The sequence below is a fragment of the Oncorhynchus gorbuscha genome, linkage group LG15 (genome assembly GCF_021184085.1).
Source record: "Oncorhynchus gorbuscha isolate QuinsamMale2020 ecotype Even-year linkage group LG15, OgorEven_v1.0, whole genome shotgun sequence".
Taxonomy (NCBI): Eukaryota; Metazoa; Chordata; class Actinopteri; order Salmoniformes; family Salmonidae; genus Oncorhynchus; species Oncorhynchus gorbuscha.
Window position 1 is genome coordinate 52,442,603 of NC_060187.1, and position 12,223 is coordinate 52,454,825.

Genomic DNA, 12,223 nt, shown 5'->3' on the forward strand with positions numbered 1-12,223 from the left:
TCGGCGTTTCATTCGTAATTTCGGTCAAGTTGCTGCCCCTCTCACAGCTCTTACTTCTGTCAAGACGTGTTTTAAGTGGTCCGGTTCCGCCCAGGGAGCTTTTGATCTTCTAAAAGAACGTTTTACGTCCGCTCCTATCCTCGTTACTCCTGACGTCACTAGACAATTCATTGTCGAGGTTGACGCTTCAGAGGTAGGCGTGGGAGCCATCCTATCCCAGCGCTTCCAGTCTGACGATAAGGTTCATCCTTGCGCTTATTTTTCTCATCGCCTGTCGCCATCTGAGCGCAACTATGATGTGGGTAACCGTGAACTGCTCGCCATCCGCTTAGCCCTAGGCGAATGGCGACAGTGGTTGGAGGGGGCGACCGTTCCTTTTGTCGTTTGGACAGACCATAAGAACCTTGAGTACATCCGTTCTGCCAAACGACTTAATGCCCGTCAAGCTCGTTGGGCGTTGTTTTTCGCTCGTTTCGAGTTTGTGATTTCTTACCGTCCGGGTAGCAAGAACACCAAGCCTGATGCCTTATCCCGTCTGTTTAGTTCTTCTGTGGCTTCTACTGATCCCGAGGGGATTCTTCCTTATGGGCGTGTTGTCGGGTTAACAGTCTGGGGAATTGAAAGACAGGTTAAGCAAGCACTCACGCACACTTGCGTCGCCGCGCGCTTGTCCTAGTAACCTCCTTTTCGTTCCTGTTTCCACTCGTCTGGCTGTTCTTCAGTGGGCTCACTCTGCCAAGTTGGCTGGTCATCCCGGTGTTCGAGGCACTCTTGCGTCTATTCGCCAGCGCTTTTGGTGGCCGACTCAGGAGCGTGACACGCGCCGTTTCGTGGCTGCTTGTTCGGACTGCGCGCAGACTAAGTCGGGTAACTCTCCTCCTGCCGGTCGTCTCAGACCGCTCCCCATTCCTTCTCGACCATGGTCTCACATTGCCTTAGACTTCATTACCGGTCTGCCTTTGTCTGCGGGGAAGACTGTGATTCTGACGGTTGTCGATAGGTTCTCTAAGGCGGCACATTTCATTCCCCTCGCTAAACTTCCTTCCGCTAAGGAGACGGCACAAATCATTATTGAGAATGTATTCAGAATTCATGGCCTCCCGTTAGACGCCGTTTCAGACAGAGGTCCGCAATTCACGTCACAGTTTTGGAGGGAGTTCTGTCGTTTGATTGGTGCGTCCGTCAGTCTCTCTTCCGGGTTTCATCCCCAGTCTAACGGTCAAGCAGAGAGGGCCAATCAGACGATTGGTCGCATACTACGCAGCCTTTCTTTCAGAAACCCTGCGTCTTGGGCAGAACAGCTCCCTGGGCAGAATACGCTCACAATTCGCTTCCTTCGTCTGCTACCGGGTTATCTCCGTTTCAGAGTAGTCTGGGTTACCAGCCTCCTCTGTTCTCATCCCAGCTTGCCGAGTCCAGCGTTCCCTCCGCTCAAGCGTTTGTCCAACGTTGTGAGCGCACCTGGAGGAGGGTGAGGTCTGCACTTTGCCGTTACAGGGCACAGACGGTGAGAGCCGCCAATAAACGCAGGATTAAGAGTCCAAGGTATTGTTGCGGCCAGAGAGTGTGGCTTTCCACTCGCAACCTTCCTCTTACGACAGCTTCTCGTAAGTTGACTCCGCGGTTCATTGGTCCGTTCCGTGTCTCCCAGGTCGTCAATCCTGTCGCTGTGCGACTGCTTCTTCCGCGACATCTTCGTCGCGTCCATCCTGTCTTCCATGTCTCCTGTGTTAAGCCCTTTCTTCGCACCCCGTTCGTCTTCCCTCCCCCTCCCGTCCTTGTCGAGAGCGCACCTATTTACAAGGTACATAAGATTATGGACATGCGTTCTCGGGGACGGGGTCACCAATACCTTGTGGATTGGGAGGGTTACGGTCCTGAGGAGAGGAGTTGGGTTCCGTCTCGGGACGTGCTGGACCGTTCGCTCATCGATGATTTCCTCCGTTGCCGCCAGGATTCCTCCTCGAGTGCGCCAGGAGGCGCTCGGTGAGTGGGGGGTACTGTCATGTTTGTCATTTATTGTCATGTCTTGTCCCTGTGCTCCCCATGCTATTCGTTTCCCTCTGCTGGTCTTGTTTGGTTCTATCCCTCTCTCTCCCCTCCCTCTCTCACTCTCTCGCTCTCTCTTCTCTCTGTCGTTCCGTTCCTGCTCCCAGCTGTTCCTATTCCCCTAATCATCATTTAGTCTTCCCACACCTGTTCCCGATCCTTTCCCCTGATTAGAGTCCCTATTTATTCCTTTATGATCCGTTCCTGTCCCGTCGGTTCCTTGTATTGTATTCACCATGCCGTGATTGCGTTTCGCCCTGTCCTGTCGTGTTTTTGCCGTGATTGTGTATCACCCTGTCCTGTCGTGTTTTGTGCCTTCATCAGATGCTGCGTGTGAACAGGTGTCTCAGTCGACTACGGCCTGCGCCTACCCGAAGCGACCTGCAGTCTGTGGCCGCTTCTCCAGTTGTTTCCCCTCTACAAGTCTAGAGGAATTCTGTTATTCCGTTTTGGACTTTAATAAACTCTGTTTCTGTTAAGTCGCTTTTGGGTCCTCTTTTACCTGCATGACACTTGGAGTCCCACTATGATATGTTGTGTGGTCCTCCCACTATTGCTCAGGAAAGCATGCAGTTTATTAGGCTACAGATTAAATAAGTTATGAACTTCACAGAGTGGTGAAGTGCACGGCGTTGAGCTTGACACTCTTTTCCAATAAATATCCAGGGTCTTATTCTGGTGACATGATGATCAATGTTCGGCTGCTATTTTACAAATAAAAATATTTAGTTATTATCCATAATAATGTCATATTGTAGGCTAGCCTACCTGCACTGTATCTGCAAGCTGTTGGCTAAAGCGCATGTGCCAAGACAATAGTGGGCACATTTGCTATTTAAAACCTGTTGAATCTAGGGGACACTATTTTCATTTTTGGAAAAATAACGTTCCCAAAGTAAACGGGCTATTTTGTCAGGACAAGATGCTAGAATATGCATGTAATTGACAGTTTAGGATAGAAAACACTCTAAAGTTTCCAAAATTGTAAAAATATTGTCTGTGAGTATAACAGAACTGATATTGCAGGCGGAAGCCTGAGAAAAATCCAATCAGGAAGGGACTCTTATTTAGAAAGCTCTGCGTTCCAATGCGTAGTGAATGAGATATCAACCAGATTCCTTTTCAATGGCTTCCCTAATGTGTCTAGTGTCACAATACATAGTTTCAGCCTTTTATTTTGAAAAATGAGCCTGAACGTCAACATTGCGTCAGTGGTCAGCTGGAGTCTCTCGGAGTGTTTTGTGCGTAAGAGACAAATGCGGCAATTGTTTCTCTCTTTCCTACTAAGAAGCCACCTGTCCCGGTTGATATATATTATCGAATAGATATTTGAAAAACACCTTGAGGGTTGATTATAAACAACGTTTGCAATGTTTCTGTCGATATTATGGAGCTAATTTGGAATATTTTTTCGGCGTTGTCGTGACCGCAATTTCTGGTCGACTTCTCAGCCAAACGTGAAGAAATAACGGGGTTATTTCGGCTACAAAAATAATGTTTTTGGAAAAATTAACATTTGCTATCTAACTGGGAGTCTTGTGAGTGAAAACATCCGAAGCTCATCAAAGGTAAACGATTTAATTTGATTACTTTTCTGATTTTCGTGACCAGGGTGCCTGCTGCTAGCTAGGCATAATGCTATGCTAGGCTATCGATGAACTTACACAAATGCTTATCTTGCTTTGGCTGTAAAGCATATTTTCAAGATCTGAGATAACAGGGTGATTAACAAAAGGTTAAGCTGTGTTTCAATATATTTCACTTGTGATTTCCTGAATATGAACATTTTCTAGTAATATTTATGTCCGTTGCGTTATGCTAATTAGTGTCCGTTGATGACAAAGCTCCCGGATCCGGGATTGGTAGTTACAAGAGGTTATTAACAAATAAGGTTTTTGAGACAAACCATCAATAGAGTTGAAAATGTGATGGAAACCCATTTACAGTAACTTGTTGTTTTATCTGGTACATGAGAATTTGACTGCAAAAGTATTTTTTATGTGTACGACTGCAAAAGAAATTTTTATGTTTACGACTGCAAAAGTTATTTTTATGTGTACTACATCAGGTCCTCTTTTTTCATCAACAAGTCACTTTGATGGAAACACATCTCTGATGGGAAAATGTTCATATTATTTTTGCGGATTTTCGAATATTCACATCAAAATCTGTTGCCAATTGGATTTAAACCTAGTGTGAACCATCCAGAGGTGTGGGGCCAATGGGAGCCAGAGGGGCAGGGCAACTCCAGGAATCACCGCCAACGTCACAGGATTCCCCGAACACACCCAGGTGCAGGTGAAGAGACGGGGGCAATTACACAGGAGGAAAAGAGGAGAACAAAGGAGACACGGGGGGAGAGAACAGAACGAACAAAGAAATAAGGAGAAAGGACAGAAGAGGACATGATATCCGGTACTGTCTGAATCCACTGGCAGAGCCAAGTGTTTTCACAAGTGGACATTTGATAGCAACGAGTCAGTGAGAGCCAAAATGTACCATCTAATACAGATGACCAGGGCTTGGCTTGAACCATAAAAAAGAACCAGGGCAGTCATCAAAACACTGGTGATGGACAGGTGTCTCAAAGCCCCGTTGTGGAAATATTGAATCAAATATTTCACAGATACCGGAACTTGTAAATTCAATTAAACTTTATTACAAAAGTAACAAAGCTGAGCAGTTCCATAGAAGAACTAAAATTATCTTGCCACAGACCTCAGGCTTTATAGGTTTCCACTTTCAGATAACACACATGGTCACACTGTATTACCTAGACTTGCCTGAGGTTCTCTATGTAGATGATTATCACCCCTTGGCCTCTTGCCACCATTATCTTTCTGTCTCAATTCTTGCTTGTTTACTGATTCTATTGGTGGCGTATCCATCCACAAATGCAGGTGTCTGTTCAATGATACTCATGGGACTACACAATGGCTCTCCCCAAGCCTGCAATGGCACAGACAACCACATGCCTTAAAGCTAGTCACAGGACCAGGCAATGACTTCCTTCAGGCCTACAACAGCATAGGCATACATACATAATGCAACTGCATGTCCCAATGCTAGTCACAGGACCAGGTAATGACTTCCCTCAGGCCTATAACAACAGCACAGGCATATATTTTCTGCTTATATTTTTGCATGTCTAGTGATTAACTCCATGTTGACCCTCCATGTTGATGTCTATTAATTAACCCTATGTTTTCTGGCTCAATACTTCAGGGAGAACAGTCTAGATACTGAAAAATCAACCATGGTCATGAATTTTCACCTACATAACACCCCTTTGGAACTTACGGAGTTCCACACAATTATATTTTCCAGTATAGATGAGAAGGGGAGCACCTTCTGAAACTCTATCAACCTCTCATCCATCTTAACAATCTGAGCTCCACTTTCTCATGCACACTGGTGAGTCAGGACCAAACATCTCCACTCATAAATAACTAGAAAGGAGTAAAATATCCATTCTCAAGGCAATTATCCTTTAAGTATACAGCGTTAAAGCATGTGTATGTATTACCTAGACTTGCCTGAGGTTCTCAGTTATGTAGAATATATGAAATAATAAAAAAGTATTGTAACCTTCATTAACCCTTACAATGTCACTCTAAATAAGATAACTAAACATAAAACCCTTCCTAACAGACACCTCTCTAACAACTGTTATATCATAATGAAAAGGATGATGAAGGACAAACCCTATGTCACATACATGTCTAGATGAACAGATATTCAGAAGGTCTAACATCATTTATCATTCAGCAACGGAAACATTGGTTATATTCTGTTATACTATGTGTATACTTTAAACACATCCCAATCATAAGGGACAATCACCCTTTTGACACAGCACAGAAAATTGGGTAAAATATCACCACCATTTGCACAAACCTCAAACGTTGCAGGTTCAGGTATGATTAATATACCTGTCATAGGGGATTTGCTACACAGTATACTGTCCATTCTATGTTTGTTTTTTTGCTTTTCAAAAAAATGTAATATTTGATTCAGGGGTAGTTTCTTCATTGTAGCTACCCCAGTTGGTAACAGATGTTCAAATTTTCTTCATCAGACCACTTTCTCTTTGTTTTTGCCATTGTCTTATTTGGTGTACTAGTGCTAGTGGGAAGTGATTTTACAATTTCTGCTGGGTTTGCCGCTGTTACTTTCAAGGTCATTCTACCATTCTTCATCTGTCCTGGTTTCCACTGTATGTTAGGAAGACCATGTGAGGGCAGAGAAGTCAATGGTAAGAAAGTCTCCTTTCCATCTCCGGTCATTGTTTCTCCATCCCCTTACCCCTGACCGAGGCATTGTCTATCTGTTCAAGTAGGTGTGTCATCAGGAGCAACAGTCGTGTCACTCCTCCCCATCCCTGGACTCTGGATATTCATGCGAGAGCATATGTTGGCTGTTAGAAGTTGCTCCTTGATCCGCCTCTCCTTCGGCTACTTCCTGGCTCCTGCCGGGCGTGTCGACCTCCTCTGCACCCATTCCCTCCGGACACGCGCCTGATTTATGAGCATCCTCTGCGTCCTCATTGCTCGCCTCCTTCTCCCCGCCGGGACTCTGGTGCAGTGGTTTAGATGGTACCACGTGTCGCTTCCTTTCACCTGGACGACTCTTGGTGTTGCTAGGACCACTTCGTAGGGACCCTCTCGCCTTGGCTAGTTCCACTTCCTCCGGAACACTCGGATGTAGTCCTGGTGCCCTGGGATCACCGGACGTGGAACCTCTGGTCCTGGTTCAGGTTGTTTCCTTCTTTCCGTGAGGTTTTCAAACTCGGAGACTTATGGCCTCTGTTCTATGATTACACCACACACCATCTTATTTCCATCTCTCATCACACAACAAAATTACATTCCAACTGAAGCTGGTAACTTCCTCTCCTTCTGCTTCCTAAGAGAGTGATAGCATAAGACTTGCAAAGCAACGAGAAACATAAAACATATCAGTATTAACAATGTGGTAAGCTATGCATAATTATATAGACCATGACAATTCCCACTCTCTCTTCACCTCACTTTATGCCTTCAGGATACTTTTCTGTTGGACTCTACAAAAATAATAGCCCTAAAGAAGCTTCCTCATGCTTTCGTCCAGTCTTCCCCTTTCGGCCCCAGGTTCCGAGAGATATTCCCAAGTCATGTCATTTTCACTTTGTTCCCCATCTCCTCCAATTCAATTGATAGGCACGTCACCTGATATGCAAGTGCGTATCCCTAATTAACATTACATCCTCGAGGTAACTCAGCACTATGCTTTTACATCGATGCCTTCAAAATGTTGTGGAATCTAGTCTCTCTCTCACACTCTCTAGCTCCGCTTCTTCTGTCATGGTGTCTTCAAGCTCACCCATTATACGGCTGGACCTTACTTCACGTCAGAACTATACACCCACCAAGGAGAGACATGGCGATTTTTGCCGCTGCAGGTGCTGTAAGGCGTACTGTGTGTGTGGACCAGACCAAATCTGTCCCAGCATCCCCCCCCCTGGTGTATCTGGGTGTTCACTCAATCTCCAGAATTCAGCCCATAACCTTGGTTATCTCTGCTTTCACCTGAGGATATACACACTGCAACACATAGGTTATTTCCTGACAACATCATTTTTGACATTTTAATACCTGCATCCCCTGTACTCCCATTAGTCTCCCAGTTTCCAAGCCATGTGGCATAAATCCTCATAAACTGATATCCCAACAAGGCTACTAAAGTAGCCCCTGAGACTACGAACATGGCTCATGCCTATAATCTGATTCAATTTCAGTCCCTTCGGCGACTACCGTGAGAATAACTACAGCCTGTAATCTGTGTTCACCGGCTGTTAGAAATTGGGAAAGAGATTAATGAGTTGGAAGAATATTCAACCTACATATATCATTCCATCTAACCCATAACACACTAGTCACTACTACTAATGCACTTCTACAGTTACAAACATACTGATACATTCTCAAATCAATTAGTCAATTTACATTGCTCAAAAAAATAAAGGGAACACTAAAATAACACATCCTAGATCTGAATGAAATATTCTTATTAAATACTTTTTTCTTTACATAGTTGAATGTGCTGACAACAAAATCACACAAAAATTATCAATGTCTTGCATTAGGAGCAACCCATGGCCAACTGCATCAGCATATGGTCTCACAAGGGGTCTGAGGATCTCATCTTGGTACCTAATGGCAGTCAGGCTACCTCTGGCGAGCACATGGAGGGCTGTGCGGCCCCCCAAAGAAATGCCACCCCACACCATGACGGACCCACCGCCAAACCGGTCATGCTGGAGGATGTTGCAGGCAGCGGAATGTTCTCCACGGCGTCTCCAGACTCTGTCACATGTGCTCAGTGTGAACCTGCTTTCATCTGTGAAGAGCACAGGGCGCCAGTGGCGAATTTGCCAATCTTGGTGTTCTCTGGCAAATGCCAAACGTCCTGCACGGTGTTGGGCTGTAAGCACAACCCCCACCTGTGGACGTCGGGCCCTCAAACCACCCTCACGGAGTCTGTTTCTGACCGTTTTGGCAGACACATGCACATTTGTGGCATGCTGGAGATCATTTTGCAGGGCACAAAGGCAGAGGTAGCGGGCCTGCTGCTGGTTTGTTGCCCTCCTACGGCCTCCTCCACGTCTCCTGATGTACTGGCCTGTCTCCTGGTTGTGCCTCCATGCTCTGGACACTACGCTGACAGACACAGCAAACCTTCTTGCCACAGCTCGCATTGATGTGCCATCCTGGATGAGCTGCACTACCTGAGCCACTTGTGTGGGTTGTAGACTCAGTCTCATGCTACCACTAGAGTGAACGCACCACCAGCATTCAAAAGTGACCAAAACATCAGCCAGGAAGCATAGGAACTGAGAAGTGGTCTGTGGTCACCACCTGCAGAACCACTCCTTTATTGGGGGTGTCTTGCTAATTGCCTATAATTTCCACCTGTTGTCCATTCCATTTGCACAACAGCATGTGGCATTTATTGTCAATCAGTGTTGCTTCCTAAGTGGACAGTTTGATTTCACAGAAGTGTGATTGACTTGGAGTTACATTGTGTTGTTTAAGTGTTCCCTTTATTTTTTGAGCAGTGTATATATACAGTATCATATACAGTATATGTGACCAACAAATGCATGTATGTATTCCCAGTCATGTGAAATCCATAGAATAAGGCATACTTTATTTATTTCAATTGACTGATTTCCTTATATGAACTGTAACTCAGTAAAAATCTTTTAAATTGTTGCATTTGCATTTTTGTTCAGTGTAGTTACAACATGGGGAGAGAGGAACAACCCATGCAAAGGAGTGAGTGAGAGATGTAATAAGGAACAGCACTTTCTGTCCCTCATTAGTGCATAATCCACATTCTATAACTTCTTTGACATCAGTAATATCAGCACGGAGTTGGGCTTTAGACACCCTGCCTCTGCCATCTGTACAATAATTGCCTGTTCCAGCTGGGCCTGTGTATCTCCCACCGATAATGCAAAACACAATTTCGCTTGAAGAGGACAACCAATTTCCCCAGAAAAAGGCAGCTCACTCCATTTCCTGGTAGAGGGCAAATTGAACGACGCTGATGGAGAGGAAGAAGGCTTCTGGATTTACCATGACGGATGGAGGTTTGTGTGATCCCATAACTGTCTTCCAAGCTTTGTTTGTTGAAGGGTTGCAATGGATGCCACTGTACATTTAGTAACTAAATACAGACCAAGTTAAATATGAACAACTGAGAGGGAGTTAAGAACCATAATTATGTGAAGATATAGGGCTCAATTCAAACTGTATCGGCGAAGTTCAGCGCTATAGTGCGCTTGAAATGTGAAGGTAATTTCCAAATGAGCTGACATGCCGACATTTATCATGAATCCAGTCTCTGCTAATGCAGGAAAATTGCCTTTAAATGTCAATCGACTACAACGCGGAACTTCAGCGCCACGCATTGAATCGAGCCCATAATGTGGTGGAATCTTATCATCAGTTTAATCCTTACATACCTGAGATTTATCACTAAGCTTTGGATTGTTGGGTCTGTTGAGCTATTTTATCTGCAGCCTGCACTGATTCTGTCAAACGTGATCAATCTCTCTCTCTCTTGCTTATAACATCTTAACTGTACTAGGCTCATCAATACTTAACCATTGCCCTTGGTCAGGGGCAGGGCTTCCTTGGACGTATGTCATATCATTGATAGGTGATTTATATTTGCATTTGTTTAAGATATTGCCATCCATATCATTGGCACATTCGTCCATTGTCATGGATTCAAATGGATTCCATTGTTTAAGATCCAACCAACCTGAGACCGTCCAGTGTTAGCATCAGATCTAGCCGACTAGCTTGCTAAAAGTCAGAGCTCTGGCTTAAATGGCAGAATTTGCTTAAAACTCTAAGCTAAAACGTTATTAATCATTGATAAATTAAATGAAAAAACGATATTCTCTGTACATGTTCGACTTGGGGAAACAGGTATTGAAAATGCTAGCTGTCAGAAGTGTTTGGATATTTAGTTAACCTTAATTTAACTAGGCAAGTCAGCTAAGAACAAATTCTTATTTACAATAACGGCCTAGGAACAGTGGGTTAACTGTTTTGTTCAGGGGCAGAATGACAGATCTTTACCTTGTCAGCAAGGGGATTCAATTTAGCAACCGTTTGGTTACAGGCCCATCACTCTAACCACTAGGCTACCTACTACCCCCAAAATGGATCTTGCGGGTTCAGTTTACCCTGGGTCCAAAAATAAAGAAAATACTGTTTCCCGGATGCCTTGAGATGGGGAGGAATAAACAGCCAATATTTGCTCCTGGGACCTGAGAGAGGACTTTCGCATAAATCGTCCAGCGTGCACCTGTCCAAAGAATCAGGCGGCGAGTTATGGGTCATTGCATTTGGGATCGTCCATCTCTGAATCAATGTGCCAGAGGTTGCTCTGGTCCCACCCATGGTACACGGGCCAAGGACAAAAATTGCTTTTCCACTGTTCCCTACGGCTCCTTAACTAGCATGATTTTAGAAGTGCTAGATGGTTGTTTTGGTTATTGAATAGAAACAAGAGAAATGGTGTGTATTTATTCTGATAGAAGGCGCACCAGTATATGGAGGCACTGTATATTCTTATCAGCACCACTGGGCAATCAGTTATTTAAATAGTTATTGAAATGGTTTCCCAGGGTCCCTGCTCATCTGCGTGAACGTGCCTTAGGCATGCTGTAAGGAGGCATGAGGACTGCAGATGTGGCCAGGGCAATTAATTGGAATGTCCGTACTGTGAGACGCCTAAGACAGTGATGGCAACAACAACTGCCCGAGTTACACCAGGAACACACAGTGCTCAGACTGTCCACAATAGGCTGAAAAAGGCTGGAATGAGTGCTTATAGGCCTGTTGTAAGGCAGGTCCTCACCAGACATCACCGGCAACAACGTCACCTATGGGCACAAACCCACTGTCGCTGGACCAGACAGCACTGGCAAAAAGTGCTCTTCGCTGATGAGTTGCGGTTTTGTTTCACCAGGGGTGATGGTCGAATTCGCGTTTATCATTGAAGGAATAGGCTTTGTCGTGCCCTCTTTACGACTGTCTTGGTTTGTTTGGACCAATCTAGTTTGTTGTTGATGTGGACACCATGGAGCTTGAAGCTGCTCCACCACAGCCCTGTCGATGAGAATGGGGGAGTGCTCGGTCCTCCTCTTCCTGTAGTTAACAATCATCTCCTCAGTCCTGGTTCCGTTGTGGGAAAGGTTGCTATTCTGGCACCACCCAGCCAGATCTCTGACCTCCACCCTATAGGCTGTCTCGTCGTTGTCGGTGATCAGGCCTACCACTGTTGTGTCGTCTGCAAACTTAATGATGGTGTTGGAGTCATGCCTGGCCATGCAGTTTTGGGTGAACAGGGGGTACAGGAGGGGACTGAGCATGCACCCCTGGGGAGCTCCAGTGTTGAGGATAAGAGTGGCAGATGTGTTGCTACCTACCCTCACCACCTGGGGGTGGCTCGTCAGGAAGTCCAGAATCCAGTTGCAGAGGGAGGTGTTTAGTCCCAGAATCCTTAGCTTAGTGTTGAGCCTTGAGGGTACTATGGTGTTGAATGCTGAGCTGTAATCAATGAATAGCATTCTCACATGAGTGTTCCTTTTGTCCAGGTGGGAAAGGGCAGTGTG